Source organism: Pholcus phalangioides, unplaced genomic scaffold (genome assembly GCF_987345545.1).
Source record: "Pholcus phalangioides strain wild (caught in Gottingen) unplaced genomic scaffold, Ppha-v1.0 ptg000013l_1, whole genome shotgun sequence".
Lineage (NCBI taxonomy): Eukaryota > Metazoa > Arthropoda > Arachnida > Araneae > Pholcidae > Pholcus > Pholcus phalangioides.
The window spans coordinates 12,056,553-12,076,863 of NW_028301606.1; the positions used below are offsets into that span (position 1 = coordinate 12,056,553).

The 20,311-nt window shown below is 37.3% G+C and overlaps 1 protein-coding gene across 4 annotated transcripts in view; it reads left to right on the forward strand.

The window, feature by feature from the left end:
• Window positions 1-20,311, forward strand: part of LOC149078611 (fat-like cadherin-related tumor suppressor homolog) — a 568,053-nt gene that overhangs the window by 59,926 nt on the left and 487,816 nt on the right. For 3 of the 4 annotated variants that reach the window (XM_089240739.1, XM_089240741.1, XM_089240742.1), the window contains exon 2: window positions 10,615-10,683. The exons of the other annotated variant lie outside the window; for it this stretch is intronic. The gene's annotated coding sequence lies outside the window, so the exon portion shown is untranslated. The remainder of the gene's footprint in view (window positions 1-10,614; window positions 10,684-20,311) is intronic. 4 annotated transcript variants of the gene reach the window in all.

The window sequence follows — 20,311 nt, forward strand, 5'->3', positions numbered from 1 at the left end:
CAGTAATGTTTTCTTGATGATTCTTAACCCCAGTACCATTATCTCGATGATTTACACTCTTGGTACCGTTTTCCATCTCAGTAAAATTTTACGAGGATTTGCCCTCTAAGTATTTATTTTCCAATAATTTCCAGTTCTTGGTTCCATTTTTTCTGATTCCCCCTTATTAGTACCATTTTCGATGATTTCCACTCATAGCATTAGTTTCTTCTGTGATTGAGAATCGATCTTTGCGGTCACTGACGGGACAAAAAAAATTTGTCCGCAAAAGTTGAGTGACTGTTAATCAGGGTTTTGAGATGCATATTTTCTTTATATAAGGGGAAATAATTATTAGGCCGTTAAAGAGGAGTGTCCGTTAAGAGAGGTTTTACTGCACTATTTTTCTGATGGCTTCCACTCATAGCAACATTTTCAGATGGTTTCCATTTCTTGATTAGTATCATTTTTCTGATGAGCTTTACACTCTTGGTCACATTTTTTCCCGATGATTTCTCCTTTCTCGGTAGTATTTTCCGATAATTTCTATTCTTGGTACCATTTTTCCGATGATTTCCATCCTCAGTACCATTTTTCAGATATTATTTCCACTCTTATTAAAATTTTTTCAGATGGTTTTACACTATTAGTAAATTTTTTTCGTTGATTTCTCCTTCCAGTGTGCCATTCTTCCTTTCAGATTTCCATTCTTTTGGTAGCATTTTCCTGATGATTTTTCCCTCTGAGAACTTTTCCAAGGAATTCCCACTCTCAGTACCACGGTCACCATTGAGCTATCCACTGAACGGAGTCATTCGGATCCATTCACCTTCAATTAATAGAATTATTCTGCTGTATGTGTGACAAATTCATTTATCGTATCCCAGTGATTTATTTTTGTGCGAATTAAACATTATTCACATCCAAAAGAAATTACACTAAAGAATTTATTAGAGAATATTTTGAGTCTTGATTTTTGAAAGAATTCAGAGTAAGCACTAGATATAGGCGAAATGAATCAAATATTAGTGTCAAGAATTTGTGAAATGAGCCAAGAATTCATGGGCATTTATTTCTCGAAACGTTTCTTGACGGAACTCATACGGAAAAGAACGTTTCTTAAGGGTTAAAAAAAATGGCGACACGTCAGTTCCGTTTTATAACAGCCCCCTCCCTCACTGATCCAGGCTTTAAATATCAGAAGAAAAAAATAAAAGTCAGTAAATCCCATCGCTTTTGGAGAAAATCGAACTGAAGTCATAATGCATCACCGCGATCCACGTGACGGCCGGCGATATAAAAGTCGAATGGCTTCTTCGTCGTGCGAAATTTTAACAAGATGGTGCTCATTCACTTGAACATGACGGATGCCTACCAACCCTGGAGGCAGAACCGATCAGGAAGTCATCGGCACTTTCACAATCGACCGTTTCCATTGTCTCGTTGGACCGATAATTGGAAAGTTGATGCGTTGCGTGCGTTTGATAGCGCGGCTCGGCGGAACAAAGAGCGAGGGAGAAAGCGCCATAAATGGTAAATTAACGACACTTTCATTCGAGCAATGACCTTGAAGAACAAAAAAACACCGGGTACGGGAAGCGCATCAAATGGCTAACAATTAAATGAATCGTCTTTAAATGTTAAATCAGTGTGTTGTGTTCTTCAACCTGTTTCCGAAACTGGGAGTTGTTGAACGATTTCGCGGACTGGTGGTGATGGGGGAAATGTAATTTGCGGAATGGAGGAAATAGATAATTTTATGGTGGAAAAGTTTGCTAACTGGTAAACAACTGAACAAATGGGAGAAATAATTTGCGGACCAACTAAACTAAATGAATGAAATTAATTTTTAGACCGGCAAAAAATGAAATAAATGGGATAAATAATTTTAACACGGGGCAGACACTAGATAAATAGCATAAATAAGTTTAGGACGGGCAAAAAATAATCCAATGTGATGAATAATTTGTGGACGGTGAAAAATTTTAAGTAGGAGAACTAATTTGCGTACTGGCAAAAAATAAATGAATGGGATAAGTAATCTGTGGATCAGAGCAGAAACTGATCGAATGGGATAAATAATTTGCGGACCTGTAAAAAATAAATAAATGGGATGAATAATTTCACTGGCTAAACAGTGAAAAAATAGTAGAATTGCTGTATTTTCAGATCGGTGAAAAATGAAAAATCACTATATTAAATAGTCATTGGTTCAGAAAATGGCAAAACATTGGCAGTTCCGGTATCGCGTCAACACATCGCCAACAAAAACATCGCACGTCAAAACATCGCCGTCAAAACATCGCACGTCAAAACATCGCCGTCAAAATATCGCTGTGACAAAAACATCGCACGTCAAAACATCGCCGTCAAAACATCGCACGTCAAAACATCGCCGTCAAAATATCGCTGTGACAAAAACATCGCACGTCAAAACATCGCCGTCAAAACATCGCTGTGACAAAAATATCGCACGTCAAAACATCGCCGTCAAAACATCGCTGTGACAAAAACATCGCACGTCAAAACATCGCACGTCAAAACATCGCACGTCAAAACATCGCCGTCAAAACATCGCTGTGACAAAAACATCGCACGTCAAAACATCGCCGTCAAAATATCGCTGTGACAAAAACATCGCACGTAAAAACATCTCCGTGACAAAAACATCGCACGTCAAAACATCGCCGTCAAAATATCGCTGTGACAAAAACATCGCACGTCAAAACATCTCCGTGACAAAAACATCGCACGTCAAAACATCTCCGTGACAAAAACATCGCACGTCAAAACATCTCCGTGACAAAAACATCGCACGTCAAAACATCTCCGTGACAAAAACATCGCACGTCAAAACATCGTCGTCAAAACATCGCCGCCAAAACATCGCTGTGACAAAAACATCGGACGTCAAAACATCGCCGTCAGAACATCGCTGTGACAAAAACATCGCACGTCAAAACATCGCCGTGACAAAAACATCGCACGTCAAAACATCGCCGTGACAAAAACATCGCACGTCAAAACATCGCCATGACAAAAGCATCGCGCGTCAAAACATCGCCGTGACAAAAACATCGCACGTAAAAACAGCCATAAAACTGTATTATTTGACTTTTTCAACAAAAGAAAATTACATGAAAATGATAACATGAATGAAGTATGAAACGAAAACTGTTAAGGAAAACAGTTTTATTGAAATACAAATACAACGCCACAACAGGCAAAACGCCCAACGAGGTGGTTGAAATAAAATAATAATAATAAATAAATTAATTATTATTTATTAATACTTTTAGAACATTTTTATTGAGTTTGTAACTCTTATAGCAGTAAGTTAAAAAATTTAGGTAGAACAAATCGAAACTGAAAATTCCACTGCTTAATTAGAAATGAAAACGAGCGTCCCAAAAAATGGAACAATGGTAAATAATGGGTTAAGAACCTTTTTCAGCAGTGATTCAATCTGGATATTTGACAATCGTTGACCAATAAGTAAATACCGAACTCATACCATTTCCTGTATGATACACTCCTGTATGTACACAGCATATGAATTTTATGGTTAATAATTTCCCTAGCGGGGATTTTGCTCAACAAACACTTTTCGTTTGTTTACGTTGTAAAACTTGTTAATGGATGTACACACGAGCAAACGCTTTTTTTTTATCTGCGGTATTTATCGATGAGTAAAAGCAACCCAACGTTTTATGGGCCTGAGGCACAATTTATGATCAACACGCTTGGGAGAGCAACCGAATCCCCTCCGCCATCAACTGATATTAACCATTTAACTGTCATTCGAAGAGACAGCTTACAAAACCTTCTGATACATATCCGTGGACTTCATAGAAAAGTATACGCATCATATTTCATGTGGAATGGTTAAATTCTTTCTGTAATTTAAATGAGGTGTATTTTAGGGGGTTGATCAAATGGAAAGCTGGCGAGAGTCCCTGACGCTAAAATATACCCAGCGGTTATTTTTTTAATTTTTTTTCAAACTAATGTTTGTCATTCTAAAAGAAGATTTTTTACGGTTATGAGAGCAACCAGTCTTTTATGATTTCCTTCAACTCAGCGTCCGAGGCTATCCCGCGTCCTTTTCCAATGGGAAACAAGTGAAAATGAGTAACTAGTCCGGACTGTAGTGTGGATGCTCTAGTACTTTTTGGCGAGATTTGGCGAGAAGGTTAGTGTTATTCACTAGTGGAAATTGTAGATGAGCATAATTGTGTAAAGACACAGCATTTCCGAACGTTTGTTCTTTTCAGAGCGATGCAGACAGTGTAATGTGCTACAGTACTTCCGATAGAGAGAACTCTCCATTAGATAGATAGCGAGAGAGAGGGGAGGGGAAGGAAGGAAGCAAAGATTTTGCTTCGATCGAGTTCCTTGGTCGCAAAAGAAAAGAAAGCTGAAGATTTACGAGTAAAGGGGACTTTTTCTAATAAAAGCTCACAACCTTGGTCTATCGCCACTGTGGGGAGAATACCGTTTAACACCGCTGGAAATTTGTGTGCTCAATATAGTCTACGTGCTTATGTAGTGTTTTGCGGATAGTTAGTGCTATTACTGTTACTACTTAACCGCACATGCACCTCGTACACATTCCTCTACGGAATTTCTAACGAATGTATGTTTTGAGTGTACGTGTGGCCCTAACGTATTTATGTTGTCGAGTTGCGCTTGTTTTGTGCTTTAGCTGCCATCTGTTTTCCATTTTCTGAAGTAAAGATGGAAACGTTTGAATTTTAATGTTATGCCAGTATCGTGTTGTAGGTCTGCCTGCTCTCTGCGGAGTGGCTTTTCAAATATGCAATGCCACTTCAGCCGACTACCACTGTGCCGTCAACGGGGTTCGAACACGGATCATCAAGACGGGAGTACGGCACGATTCGCGACAGTTAGTGCTGCCATCTAGGTTTCAAATTGTAAGTGAAGTGCGATGATTGAAAATCTGTAAGATCTGTTGTACTGTGTGGTAGATCTTGTAATGGGGTGTGAAACGGAGCCTACTTATTCTGCTTCTTATCATAGAGAGAAAGAAGAGACTTTGACGCTTCTCTTCGACCACCAAGTACACGGTTTCCCGAAAAACGCCACGTTGGTGTGTGTTGGGCTAAGACGCTCTCTATGGGTATAAAATAAGATCCTATGAGTTGGCTTCAGTTGGGGGGTGGGTTGCGACGAGAACAAAAAAAATTTGAAGAGGGGAAGTTCGAACCAAAAGTCCAGGGAAACTCTGGTCTAGAATCGTAATGATGATCTTGTTGTACTGAGAACGTGACATCAGGGCCGTCTGAAGTGCATCATGCGCCCCCGGGCAGAGTCATTTTTCTGGGACCCTGTCGGGCGAATTCTCGAAAATTTCAACCAGATCTCATTTTCGTGGGCTCTTTTCTCTTGAGTTCCCCGAGCCGTGCCCGGGTGGGCTCATGCCTTCAGACGGCACTGCGTAATATCAGCCTCGCTATGCGTTAACAAATATCACATTCAGCTTTTGTAAAATGTGCTATGCCTTTTTTCTGCAGCCCCCCCCCCCTCACCTTTCATATGATCAGACCTTACAATTTACAAGAGGAATCCGTATAATTTTTCCTGTTCAGATAGAAAACAACTCCCATAGCACGAAGTACGCGTACTAATTCTGACTGAAACATGAAATGAAGCGTTTGAGTGAACGTCAAGCATTTTTGAATGCCACCACGGTGAGCAAATGATCGCTCGCGAGTGTCACATTATTAGACACTTTCCGGGATACTCACGATCCCCATCCGAAATATGAATGATCAAGTGGTTTTTTAACGGTCCATCCGAAAAGTTCTGAAGAACTGACACGTGACAGTACACTCGTTATTTCCCGTCGGTTGAAGTCTTTTAGACACCTACGAGAATATTTTGAAACGGTGCCAAATCGCGATAGATAATTACGTATTTTGGCAAGTGACGCCGCGAGTCTCCCGTGGGGGGGGGGGAACAGTCACTGTTCACGAAGAAAACGAGTGGATAATATTAATTAGACGAGAGACCGATTAAAACCACACACGCAATAAATAATTTTCCATTTCCAAGCCTTGCACACATCTTAAGTGATGGGAGGAGTTTTCTTCCGACTGCAAGTCACTACCAAACTCATCAATCGAGATCCGATTCCCCCCTTCATAAAATCAATATACGCGATCCGGAAACTTCGCCTCCGACATTCATTTCACTTGCCCTGACCATACAGCGACCATATAAGTGGGTGAGGGACCGTATGAGTGATTGGCCGTATGAGTAGCTGTGTGAGTGATTAAGTGAGTGACAGTATGATGAATGAGTGCGTGACTGTATGAGTGACTGTATGAGTGGAGTGCGTGACTGTATGAGTGACCAAGTGTAGTGCGATTGACTGTATGAGTGATTGGCCGCATGACTGGCTGTGTGAGTGACTAAGTGAGTGACAGTATGATGAGTGAGTGAGTGACAGTATGATGAGTGACTGCGTGACTTTATGAGTGACCAAATGGAGTGCGATTGACTGTATGAGTGATTGACCGTATGAGTGACCAAGTGAGTAACTAAGTGAATGAAAGTATGAGTGGCTGAGTGAGTGACCATATGAGTGACCGGATGAGAAAGTAAGAGTTCGTGACTGTACGGTTTAGTAAATGACCTTATGAATGATCAAGATCAAGTTAAAATTGTCATCAGTGAAATGAAAATACCAACATATCTAAAAAATATATTGTTTGACTACCTACAACAAAGAACGTATTGGAATCAACTTACAAATAAGTTTGAAGAATATAACATTGGAGTACCACAAGGTTCGGTATTGGGACCCATGATATGGAACATTGCAGCAAATGAGATTTTAAAAAAGGCTACATCTAAAGGTATAATACTACAAGCGTTTGCTGATGACTTCTTGATCATAATAACAGGAGAAGCACCATACAAGTTCATCAAGAAATCAAAGAACATCCTTAAGGAGCTTGCAAGATGGGCGGACAGATTTGGCTTGAAATTTAATCTTCAGAAATGTCTATTTACGATAATAAAAGAAAGGGGCAAAATACCAACGATCCCCTCCATAAAGATGAATAAAAAATCACTAAAATATGTAACAAAATTCAAATACTTAGGCGTAGTCATCAATAGAAACTTTTCATGGACTGACCATCTACAATATATTAAGAACAAAATGGCCAAAAAGACGCAAGAAATTATTCAAAGATCAAGGGCCACTTGGGGTGTCAAAGCTGAAGTGCTAAAAAAAATTTATTTGGAATGCTTGGAGAAAATGGTAATATATGGGTACGAAATCTGGTACACAAATACAAGAACTCAGGATGACAAATTAATTTCTATCCAGAGGAAAGCTTTAATTGTAATCTCAAAATGCTATATTACGGTTTCTAATGAAGCATTGAATGTACTTACTGGGATACCACCCATACAGATTACGCTTCAAAATCTGCTGAAACGTTACAAATTGCTTCAACTTGGAGAACAAATATGCATTAATCAAAATATTGTTAAAAGAGAGCACATAGAAGAAGATAAACCGGCTCTAATACCACCGTGGGAGAAAAAGAAGATCGACTGGAATGAAGATCAAAAGGATAGTATGGAAAATTCAATTTACACAGATGGATCCAGGATTGAAAACAGGGTTGGCTGTGCTTATGTGCATTATAAAAACACACAGATTGAAAAGGAGCAACTAACAAGGCTTAGTGATCATAGCACTGTATTTAGAGCCGAAATTACAGCGATATCACAGGCGGTGCAATATACTCATGAAAATCACCTTCAAAATGTGCACATTTTTAGTGATTCGAAATCGGCACTACAAGCGCTAGCAAACCCTAACAATTATAACGAAATTCATCGTACAATACAAAATCTGGCAACGATAAATAATATCAAATTTCATTGGATCAAAGCGCATAATAATAATAAAAGAAATGACTATGTGGATAATAAAGCTAAAGAGGCAACAAAAAAAGACCAAATTGACATTAAAACTAAAATCACTAAAATACAACTTAAAAATGCCATAAAAAAAAATATACAGGATGAATGGCAGAGGCTGTGGAACTCAACTACAAAAGGGAGATTTACACACTCAATAATGCCGAAGGTTAAAACAACCAACATCTATAGAGACTTCTACATCAACCAATTGTTGACTCAACATGGGGCACTGGGAGTCTATCAGGCAAGGTTCCACAGACGAGACTCATTATGTATCTTCTGCAAGAAGGAGGCTAGCGACGCTCAACATATAGTATATAGATGTGAAGCATGGGACAAAGACAGAAAAGAATGCAATTTTAGCGATCACAACATAAAAATCTTAACATTGGTGAAAAATAAGAAAATAACTAATTTCTTAAAATCCATCATGCAAAAAAGCGTGGAATATTATATACATCACCAATAATGTCCTATTTTATGACAAGGTTTAAATGAATACATAATATATATGATATATTTGTTTTAAATATATAGATATTATTGAAAAGTTGAATAATTGTAAGGTGTTAATACAACATTGTATATAAGTGCATTTGATGAATACCAAAAGGATTTTCTGATTTAGACTGGATTAGCGTAGACCATTTTTTCAATGTAAAGTTCTCACTTTGATCTTTTTTGTTGCTGAGTTATACTGTAAATTTTAATAATACGTACTACAATTTTTTTAAAATTTATGTCATATACTGATTTTTTACGAAAATATGTAAATTTTTGTTCGTGATAGCATGTGTGGAGCAGTGCACATAAAATATATGTTAATATCTAATACATGGTTACAATGCATAAAATCGACTGAAATATAACTTGTAGTACAGTGTTCTTCGATCTCGTGCAAAATTAGCTGATTGACGGACTGATTTGCTTCGTGTATTTCAGCTGACTTAATGTGTGTATAGGTTTTCTTTTTTTTTCTTTCTTTCTTTTTCTCTTTTTTTATGTTGAAAGATCAAATGATTGTCGGACTCATGTGTGATATGTGAATGTGTATCTACAGTGTGATAATTACAATGTAAAATATAATACTTAAGTGAAGCAATTATTATAAACCCCAGGGACACTAAATTGCTGCTCGCGAGTTGTTAATGGTTGCTCCCTGGGCCAAGATGTAAAGTTGATTTTTTTTTTTTTTTTTTTTTTTTTGTGGAGAAAATAAATGCTCCCTTCGGGGAACCCCGTATGGCGAACTATGTTTGCCGGGCCGGGGGTTAGTATCTCTTATGAATGATCAAGTGAGTGAACAAGTGAGAGATTGTATGAGTGTGACCAAGTGAAAGACTATGAGTGACAAAGTGAGAGACTGTATGAGTGTGACCAAGTGAGAGACTGTATGAGTGTGACCAAGTGAGAGACTGTATGAGTGTGACCAAGTGAGAGACTGTATGAGTGTGACCAAGTGAAAGACTATGAGTGACAAAGTGAGAGACGGTATGAGTGACCAAGTTATAAACCAACTGAGTCACAGTATGAGTAAGTTACTATGAATGACTGCATGGTTGAGTGAATGACTGTATTAGTGACCGTCACTCACAGAATCACTCACCCGATCATTCATAGGGTCACTCACTTGGTCACTCAAACGGTCAGGGCAGGTGAAATGTTGGGGGTTAAATGTTCGAGGGTAAATGTCCAACTTGATCACTCATACGGTCACTCACTTGGTCACTCATACCGTCAGGGCAGGGGAAATGTCGGGGGATGAAACGTCAGAGGTGAAAAGTCGGAGGTCAAAGTTTCCTTAAACCACCAAGCTCATCACGATCGAGATCCGATTATTCTTCTCCAAATCAATACGCGCATTTGATTTCCATAAAACGACAATCAATGATCAGCCTCATTTAATTTACATAAACTTAAATTCAAACAAAAAAAAGGGAGAATTATATTTCTTCTATTTTAGGGTTCTCTTTTTTCCCAGATCGATCTTCCAATATAAATTTATTAAAAGCGGGAAATGAAAGCAGCTTTATTGGATCATGATGAATAGTTTGGGTTCATTACTGAACTAATTTCACTCTAGTTAAGCCTTTTTCTAGGAAAAAAAAACCAATTAAGTGTTAGATACTTTATCGTCATCGTCTTTACCTTCCGGTCATAATATATTCATATTTAGAGAAATAATAATAATAATTAAAAAATTATACACATACAAGAGAGAGATAGAGAGAGAGTTTAGTTCTTTGATTTTTGAATGAAAGGCTTTTGTAATTTTTCATGTTTAATGAATTTATGGTAATTTTTCGGCTTTTCAATGAAAGCGAAAGTGCGTTTTTCTTGTGGAAGAAAATTATAAAGTTGAGGAAAATTTTGATCGGGGGGGTTACTCAACCTTTATTTTGCTGTTGTTTCTTTGTAATTTTTTTGGTTTTTGTTTTGTGTTACTGGCGTTATTGTCGTTAATCTTAATTATGATGAGGCTTTATGCCTGTGAGGTGAAACGCGATTATATAACTCTTTGAAAAGAGATTCCGCTCTTGAAGCGCGGGTATTAACAGAAAAGTGTGCTTTTGTGTATCGTTTTTTTTGTTTTTTGTTTTTTAATATTTTCAGAGTTAACTCTCCAGCGTAAATCAATTTATAAACTGTAATAAATATTTTCATTAACAGGTTTCCATTATTCTACTTTGATATCGGTGTTTATTCCGTTGCAGTGGAGACGAAAGGCCATTCCCGCATGTAAGTCTCATTAATAACGCTTATAAAACGAGAAAAGCTATCTATTGTGTGTGTGAAATATTTGATATGATTCGATTTATGGCATTTTCTTAGTTGAAATATGGTCAAACTCTGGTACAACGATACTTCGGTTATAACGGCTATAAGCGGTGGTTTCAACTGATTCTTCTGAATTCACTCGATTTTGACGTTAAAAAAATTGTAACATTCCTCGAATGTAGCGATAAATTTTCCAGCGCTTTTTTTTGAGACATTTTCCTAGAAATTATTAAAGTTTTACCCCAAATATACATTTATGGAATGCGTCTTTAAATTTTCTACGAATAGTTAATTATCATATTAATTAAGATGATAAAAACAGGATTGCTTGCATGCTCATCGATTATTGACCAGTTTTCAATTCATTTCAACTTACATAGGAACATAGGCAGTTTTTTTAGAAGCTGTGATCTTATCGATGCGTTTATTTTAGGTTTTAGCACGTCCATACATACTTTTATCGTTATCAAATAGTGAAGTTCTAAACCTTTAGTCGTTTTGAAATAGCTTTTAATTACAAAAAAATGTCAAAATGTTGTTGCACGTCATCTTAGAATCGTTTGTTAAAAAGGTTGTTTCTGAAGAAGCTTTGAATTCTCAATTTTTATACGGTCCCCAGGTCTTATAAAATCATATTTAGTAAAAAGGATATTCATTTATTGAGATGCGTTGAGTAAGAAAAAAATCCGTATAAGTTCACGACAAAAATTGACGAATTTACGGATAATTAAAGTTGAAACTTTTTCCCCCCATAAGAAATGAGGGTTGAAATTGAAATTATTGTGTATAGTGACTATTAATTGTTCAATGTCTCAATAGACCGTAATAGTCCGGATTCTACAGTGTATAATTTACTTTTATATTAGCTATTAATGGCAACATCAATTTCAAACACAGCGTGGCTGGACTAAAAACATCCGGATGTAATAGCTTATAGTAACAGGACCCCTTGAACTTGGGACCGTGACGGCAACCTACCAGGTTGGTAGGCGAGCATCTTACCACTCGGACGCAGAAGTATATGACAAATCAAGGTAATAAATAATTGAATAATTTACTACCCGAAATGCTCGGCTTCTGAGGGTAAATAATCGAATGCATTAGAGAAATAAATTTATTCAAAATAATTTCAGCAATTCCTCGATAAAAAAAAAAAAAAAAAATCTATTTTAGAGTTTTCAAATTCTAAAAGAAAACGCTTTGAGCCTTACACATCACTTCACACCCTTGAAGCACGATGTTTACACATTTTGCGTATTTATTGCGGGAGGAAAAATCCACTTAACGAAAAAGAGGATTGAGGAGAAAGGAAATGTCGAAATGTTACTTAAATTCATGAGAGGACTGCAAATTTTCGTCATACCGAATACACCATAAATATGCCACTTGAGTATCCACGGAATCGTTTTGTATTTCAACATCTATTTCTCATTTCCGTTTCATACTTTTTTTTAGTAGAGTAATTTTTTTTTTAGATCCGGTATGATATTATTTTTTTTCAGAATTTTCGATATATTCTTAGGGAATATGAGTTTTTTTTATGGCTTCAGATACCATCGAGGAAATCGAGACGGAGCTAGAAATACACAGGAAAGAAAAACCCTATAGGATTGATTCAATATATATTGAGTTTTTTCTTCTTCTTATCACTCGGAATCGTATCCCAATAGGGAATAACCCATAGATGTTGTAGAAATGAAGAGCGGAAATATGCTAATGGATTTCCCCCCCCCCCCTTCGAAATTCAAAGATTCGGTGAAAGCCGCTACCATTTCGGTAGCTTATTTTATTATGGAAACGTCTTCCACAAGACTCTAAAAAAGAAAGGTATATCCGCGGGTGTTTTTTTTTCTTATTCCCTTTTGATACCGGCAGTAATTTTCGACAACCGTAATTTCTCCGGCTCTGCATGAGTCTGAAAATTGTACCCACGTGAAATGTTTTTCATTAAAACAAATAACGGAAAAGAACTGTATATTTGTAATGTAATGTTTGACTTCAAGTGGAGTTTGTATTAGTTGTTGAAAAAAAAGAGAACTGTATCGAGAAATTCGGGATGTGTGTGTGTGTGTGAAAGAAATAGAAAATTTAAATATTTCATACCTGATATACCACTACTAAACCACATATTCCTCTAAGGAATTTCTAACGAATTGGCACGTATTGGAATTTGCGTGTTGTGTACCTAAAGTGAAGTTTGTTACTGTGTAATACTTGTTATGTGTAGTGTCGCCATCTCCCATCAATTTTTCTAACTGTGAGTGAAGTGCAATGATTGAATAATTGTACCGTTGCAGATGAAATGTAAGATAGTTGCATGAATTTGTTACACGCATTCTGGAATTATAGTGGAAGCCTCGTTAAGTCGTCACCCCGTCTTCATTCCGGTAGTCATCCTTTTTTTGTTTTTTGGTCTCTTCCAGCTGTGATAGGATAACAATATTCATAAACCCTTATTTACTCGTCGCTGACTTTGGTTAACTCGTCACTGTGGAAGAGATTGAGGGACAGAGGAACACATGCATTTATGTGGCTCCCTTCGAAGAAAGAGCTGGATTACAGCATTGCCACATGTTCGAAAGTGATCATGAAAAGGCTTTTGAATCAATATGTGAAAATAACGAAAGTTACGTTGAGGAAACCAATTTGTCGTCTAAAAAACAAAAGTTCTTGAAACGTTAGGGAGTGTTCGAGCTGAACCTGATTTTTCGGCGAGCATCTAATCGACCTGGGCTACCGCGCCCCCTTATAAGTAGCGCCACTAAATATACGGAACTAAAAGTTGCTGAAATTGTATTGGGAAGACGGCATTATCTGCAGGTCACGTTCCGTCATGATCTCTGCCTGTAAATACCTGCTCTGTGAATAAATCCGTGACGTCCTGCGTTTTGTTTCATCCTCTGCTCCCTTCCAAGGACTTGAGGGTTTGATAAGGATCTCTCTCTAACCAGGGATTGCTTTAAACAGAGATGCCAACAGGTCCAGCACATAATATCCGAGTACGTTGGGTATTCGATTATGCGGGTAACAATTGAATCGCCGTTTCACACTGTAAATTTGGTTTGTAAAATGTTTTAGATGGTTTGCAATGTTTTTAACGTCAAATTGAACCTTTGGTGCTATCTGTGTAACCATCCCTTTGAAGTAGATAAATTTCCACAGTTATCAAAATTTTTTGGCGATTTTTCCTCTGCTTTTTGCCTGATAGAGGCGCCATCGATTCACACATTTGTGGCTCTTTAAGCATGAAACCATTGCAATACAAATTAGTCCATACCGCCGAAATGAGATTTTATGTACTGATCAAGCTTCCGGTCTTTCGCCAATAGCTCTCTCTTCAATTTTATTTCAATTTTTTTTTTTAATGTTGGTCACCCGAGCTTAAGGAATTCCATACTCTATGTCAATTTAAGTTTTGAGTTTTCCAAAACTTTTAATTTTTTCTTATTTCAAGACATTGCACAAAGCGACTTTTTGGGGAGATTTTTTTTGAAATTTTATACTTTAATCAAAAACGTTAGCGGTTTAAACGTTAATGTTTTGTTCTCTATTGGACTAATAGAGAACAAAAATAAAATAATTTAACAAATTGAAGACAGCTTAGACGCTTCAAAGCTTCAAATGTATATTTTATTGGTTTGACTATAAACATATTTTAAATAATTTTTAAATATTTTATTAATTGAAAATATCATGTAAATATAGTGGTTAAAATATATACAAGTAAAAGTATTACATGAAAAAAATGAATTATCTAACAACTAGTTCCACTGTACTCAATTACATCAGCTATTAATTAGCGGGTGAACATAACGTGTTCTGCCCTGAGAAAGAAGTTCCTATAGAATCGGGGCTGTCGTAGTGTATGGCCCCTCCCGAACCCAGTCCTGGCGCTTTGAGTGCGTAGAAGACCCAGTGATATGAGATCTGGCGTATGAGCACCATGGTTTTTCGAGAACAAGTATGTATATAGGTACTCCCAGCCAGGCACCCCTTTGATGCTGCTGCAATGTTTCTGTATAGAACCAGGAGATCATCTTAACATAAGGGTCGATCCAAGCATGACCTTCCTTGAACCTGATGTCACTGAGGGATGGGGCGCTACATGAGGAGATCTGGTACAGTGATTTGCAAGAGTGTGTCAGTATATACGTAAGCTGTTGCTTCCGGCTAAGTACAGGACTCCGGACCGGTATTTCGTCCATGGTGTTGTACCGTGTAGAACCCTCATCGAAATCAGGGGTCGACATTACTCATAAAATGAACATAACATATATTTGCACAACAGTGTAATATATCATATTACATAAAAAACAAATTCGTATACACATATCGACAACCACGTTTTCATACCGAAAATGTGGTTTTGCAAATTCACGAGATTTTATGTTGGGTGGTGTGGCTTCACGCATCTACGAACAATTATTGTTAGTCAGTGTATATGCTGTCAGGAAAACAATACTACGGTGTTGCGTGATATACAGGGGCGAACTTGACCTGTTCTGCCAAAGGAAAAGGAGTGATAGACGAGCTCAAGTGGAACATGAAACACCCTACCAACCCCGTCCAATCTCGAACTGTTTTTGAGTTATAGAGGATAATCGATTATGAAAAAACAATGCATCAAGAGTCTGAACAAACCCAAATTTATCAAGTTTCTGCAAGAACTACCACACGCAAACTGAACACATTTTTAGAAATCACAGAAAAAATCCCCAAAAATGACACCATTTTCATCAGAATATCTGGACTGTCGCTGTGGTGTTCGAGTGGACGTAGTGACGGACTCGCATCTCGAAGACCTGGGTTCGAATCCCACCGTTGCCACGGTGGTGGTCGGTTGAAGTGGTTCCCATAATTAGAAGATTGTATTAAGCGGGGGAAAATTACTAAAATAATAACATTCAGGGGGAACTTTAACATTGTCTCTATGAGAAAAACTTTGGTCACTTAAGATTTTATCGGTGTTAGCGGGGGTTTTATCCGTTTATCCGATAACGAGTTAAACGGGGCGGACTGAATTTCATGACAGCCATACATGTGGATGGGAAATTTCAGCAAGTACAGAGCACGAATGTAGACGGGCCTTTAAACTGGTCTCTGTGCCTTCTGCGTTCTAGGATATACGTGAACGTCTCACGTTCATTATTTTTTTTCAGAAAAATTAATAATTTAAATATTGATTCCTAGGGGAATACGTCCATGGTAAGCGAGAGATAAAGAATCGCTGCTCTAATGTGACAGGAATTTGATTATTGCAGTGACATTTCATAGAGGAGTTTGCTCTAAGAAAGTTCGTAATTTAAGCGAAAAACATCGAACATGCATTCAGATCACGTAAATTTTTCCGTTTACAGCAGGGGGAAGCACAACTTTTTCAGCCCGCGGGCCAAAAACTTCTACATGTAGAGTTGCCTGTATTTTACGGGAAATTCTAGTAATTTTGGTCGTCCCAGTTTTTTCATGATACCAAAAATATCCCGGTTTTTTCAACTGGGCTTACTTGAACTTTTGAGATCAAGAATTCAGATTATTTTCATGACGTATAAATTAAACGTTTGATAATTTGTTTGGCTTTAATTTGCAACTTTACAAACCTTCAACAAATTTTTTGCTGTAATTGGTAACTTTACAAGCCTTTGAAAAATTTTTGGGGTTGTAATAGGCGCGATTTTACTTTCCTCTGATAGTTTTTTGCAGCAATTGGAAACTTTACTTGTCTTCTACAATTTTTCACGCTGTAATTGACGACGTCACTGGCCTCTGAAAATTTTTTGGCTGTAATTGGCAACTTTACTTGAATTTGACAATTTTGCAGTCGACAGTTGGTGATATCCCGTATGGACCACGATTTCACGTATTTTTCATGAAGAAAATATGGTCAGGCTAGACATGCATTTCTCATGTTTGTGTGCATTGAGACTGTCCCCCCGCATACCTTTCGTGCGCCTAAATTGCGCATCAATGGATATACAGTATTTTCTATTGAGACATTGAAAGTGTCTATTTTGCGCCATAAAAATACCAAAACTTAACTCCTTCACGTACGGGCTTTTGGCAACAAATTTAGGTGATTTCTATTTGCGAATAGGCGATAAAAATGGTAACTTTGTCCTAAACTAACCGCACGTTAGAAAAGTGAAGAATAAGGGGGAGAAAAAAAAGGAAGAAAAAAATAAATAGAAAGAGAGTGAAAGAAACCCCAGTATAATAAATAAGTAGATATAAGAGTATACAGTAATAAAGCTTCACGATGGTGAGGAGAGAGAGAAAAGAAAACACAGAGAACTGGGTATTGGATTTATTCCACTGGAGTTTGAACGAAATATTTCGTCCGTGATCGTAAAGTGGTTGAAAAAATGGATTCAAACAACAGCAATGAAATAAATAGGAAATTTATCACTAGCAACTTTGATAACGACGCCCATCAATTCATATAGATTAATAAAAAAGAAATGTTAACATATCAGAAAACCAGCTATAAATCTTTGATTGAAGGCAGAAATTTATTGCTGTACACCAAGAAACAGGCTATTGGATATGTGTTATCCCAGAAGTACCAGGGACAGGAAGAATATTACGTAATATTTTCTTCTTTTATGGAAGACTTGTCTGCGCAAGTACTAGATTTATTGATTCCTTCTTTTCTTTTCTTTTTTTTTCTGTTCCTTTATCATTTCAAGGAGAAAACAGGAAAATAAGTTGAAAGAGAAGAGGAAAAATAGTTTCGTTTCTTCTTCACGTGTTAAGGTTGAAGTCTTTTCTGGTTGGGTTGTACTTGACATTCACAAGTGGACATATTCACATCCGACCACTTGACGCCGACTTGCGATTTTGGTGTGGTTTTTTGTTGTTTTTTTTTGCTTTAGGTTCGAACATTTTCGTGTGTTGTTATAAATACATAAAAAAAAAGAAGAAATAAGACGCCCAATATTATTTCTTTTGCTTCTTCTCGTCCTCTTGAAATAGCTTCGAGATGTTGTTGTCGAGTTTCGACCTCCCATTTACGGCAATTCATAAACTGAATTGCTTCCTCTCTTTTAGTGCAACGTGCGATAAATGAAAATAGTAACTATTTTCTAAGAACCGTTTTCCTCTTCTGAATGTGCTCTCAGGATTTTTACTCTCACAGGGTATGAAAGAAATAATGTTCGAGCAGCGGCGGCAGTAGTGTTGGCAGATAAGGATTGTCCGTGACTCCTGGTGGTGATGAGAAGTGGTCTGATGACTCATGTGCTGCTGTTAATGCTGCTTATTGGGCATTCCTCACGGAAAAATGTCTTGTTGATTTCGAGTCCAGACTGCCTCTTAAAGAGTCCTCTTAGAAAAATGCTTTATCGATTTGGTAGAGGAACATAGTTTCTAATATTAAACGGTAATCTGCTATTATTCAATGCATGAATTATTTTTAGTAGACATTCTGAAGTCTTTTATTGAAAACACTTAGAAGAAGTGGTGGCATTTTTCATCATTTTACATTTGTAGGCCCATGAATATACTTAATGGAAAATTATATAAAAATAAAATGGTGTTGGGATTTAGGGAAACACGTATTGGTTATAGCTTCTTGAAATCCTCTAAAAGCACCTCAAGTAGGGTGAAGAAATTTTGAAATGATGAAATTGGTATATCCATACCAGTGGTTCCCAAAGTAAGTTTCGTTACCCACACTTGGTGATCACCCAATTCAAACACAATCCAATAGTTCTCACAATAATTTGTGGAGAGTATTGGATTAAATATTGTGGGGTCGCTATAACAGAAATTGTTACTCGCTATAATAAAAAATATTCCTGTAGTTTAAAAATGTGTTAAAAATGTGTGCATAATACAGCAAGAGTGGATGTGCCATAACCATGGAAATGTTATGAATATTAAAATAATATAACAAATATCAACTGAAATTCTCCTTCCCACAAAACGAACTCGAAAATATTCTGGCAATGGGCCCTGCGTTTGGTAATGGTGACCCTGAGCTTGGTTACCCGCTCTGCACCATTACACGACGCGCTAGATAGGAATTCCGTCCTAACTTGCGGCTCCGTTGATGATGCCCTCCGCTGAATTCAAAGCTAAAAAGCATGTGAGTAATTTGAAATCTCATAATAAAGCAGTTCTGAAAACTAAATATCGAAAAATATTTTGATTTCATTCACCACCGATTAAGGAAACTAAAGCGTATTCATTAACAAAATAAAGCAATAATGTCCAGGAAAACGGGGCATATGGTCACTTTGTAGATGATGGGTCCCAGAAAACATTCTTGCCAAAAGGGGGGTTGCGTTTCCAAAAGTTTGGGAATCACTGATCCGATTCTTGCGAAATATTGCCTTATTTACATCCAGTTTTGTGTGCGCAAATTGTATCAAATATTCTTTGGCATAAGCGCAAATTGAGAAAAAAAAATTGAATTTACATGTAATTGCCTACAATTACCAGAATTTTTTTTTTAAATTTCTAATAAATAAATATTTGCAAGAAAATTATTGCTAAATTGTTAAGTTCGACTGAGTTAAATGCAATTTGATTAGTTGAAATTTGAATGTTCATGAAAATGTTTATTTTAGCAAATTTCTAGTGTTGCATTATTGCGTATATAACACCACTATGCTTCAAAACTACTGTTTTTAGAAACGTGCCCAAGGGCAGATAGGCCAAGAAATAAAGTGCAATATGTTTCCCAGGACAACTCAAATATAGTGTCGCAAACACGGCTCATCTAGTCTCCATGCAAATGAAGAGAGTGATTATTTTAAAGTGAATATAATCAATTGAATTGGATATTTTAGAGTGACTAGGGCTTCTGGAAACGCCAGGCTGACTCATCCGACGTCTTTGATGGAAACATGACATTAGTATTATCGCTATAGCCAATCGATGTTTCCCTCTATCCTGCTTTTTTTCCGATTAGACATCACTTGGAGCGGCAAAACCAGTTTTTTCTTCCAAAGTGGAGAACGATGAGTACAGCCATTTTTTTCTTGGCGCTTGTCTTGACACGACAAACATGATGTAACTAAACGACTCCTAATCCACAACTTAGGGGCCATTCAAGTATTACGTAAGCAGATTTTTAGCCATTTCTGACCCCCCCCCCCCCGTTAACAAAAGTTAGCAAAACACTGGCGCCCCCCCTTCCCGTCAGCAAAATTTCGTCAGCAGCTTAGAATATTACATATCTGCAAAAAGGGTGGTTGATGACGTAACCAACCATCAAACCCCCCCTTGTCATCGAAAGTCAGCAAATCCGAAACCCCCTCCTCCCCCCCCCCTCGATGCTGACGTAATACTTGAATGACCCCTTATACTCAGTTTCTGAAAAAGACACGTTATTTCATCTTGAGACCGGACTACATCCTAACGCGTCAAGCTTTTAGATGGGAAGAGGGGGCGAAATCGACCATAAAAATTAGACTAGAATTGGAGGAGGTTCACATGTAGTCGTATCTCACTAGTTTTAAACGTCCAGATCGCCATAACTAATACTCATAACTAAAGGCAAATACACTTTCTTTCTAATGGACGCCATTAGGCTTACGATCACTCTTATGAAAGAGGTTACGCATATTAGAAACATAATTTCACATAA